A 485-nucleotide genomic window follows, 5' to 3' on the forward strand; every position below is an offset into this window, starting at 1 on the left:
CTCCCCCCCCCAGGCTGATGAGCAGCGCGCAGAACAACGTGGGGCGGGGGCTGAACGTGGCGCTCGTTAACGGTGCGTTATTAATTGCCCCCGGGAGTCAATGAGCGCCCCTTAATTGCTTCTCCACCGATTGACTAATTAGCTGATTGTTTTTTAGGAGGCAACGAGTGGCTTTAATTGCTAATTAACTGATTAATTAATTGTCGCTAGGAGTCAACGAGTGCCCTTAATTAGTTTTCCACTAATGAACTTTTCCGGGAGACCGAAGGTCTCTTAATCGCTTTCCTTAATTAATTCGCTAATTAATTGCCCTGGCGGTGGCTGAACGGCCGCCCCTGCAGCACCCCCCCAGGAAGGCGGTTGATTAATTAAGGCGACGGATTAATTAATTGCGGGTAATTAATTGCAGGCGTGACCGGGGAGCTGCTGGCGGCGCGGAGCTTCGACATGTGGGCGGGAGGTGAAGGGGAGCCGTGGGGGGCAAA

General features: G+C 52.8%; 1 long non-coding RNA gene across 1 annotated transcript; it reads left to right on the forward strand.

The window, feature by feature from the left end:
• Positions 1-481, forward strand: LOC109364558. The gene is made up of 2 exons (XR_002110474.1): positions 1-72; positions 410-481. It is a non-coding gene; the product is annotated as an uncharacterized LOC109364558 (long non-coding RNA).
• Positions 482-485: the final 4 nt, after the last annotated feature.

The sequence above is a fragment of the Meleagris gallopavo genome, unplaced genomic scaffold, assembly GCF_000146605.3.
Source record: "Meleagris gallopavo isolate NT-WF06-2002-E0010 breed Aviagen turkey brand Nicholas breeding stock unplaced genomic scaffold, Turkey_5.1 ChrUn_random_7180001869856, whole genome shotgun sequence".
NCBI classification, from domain to species: domain Eukaryota; kingdom Metazoa; phylum Chordata; class Aves; order Galliformes; family Phasianidae; genus Meleagris; species Meleagris gallopavo.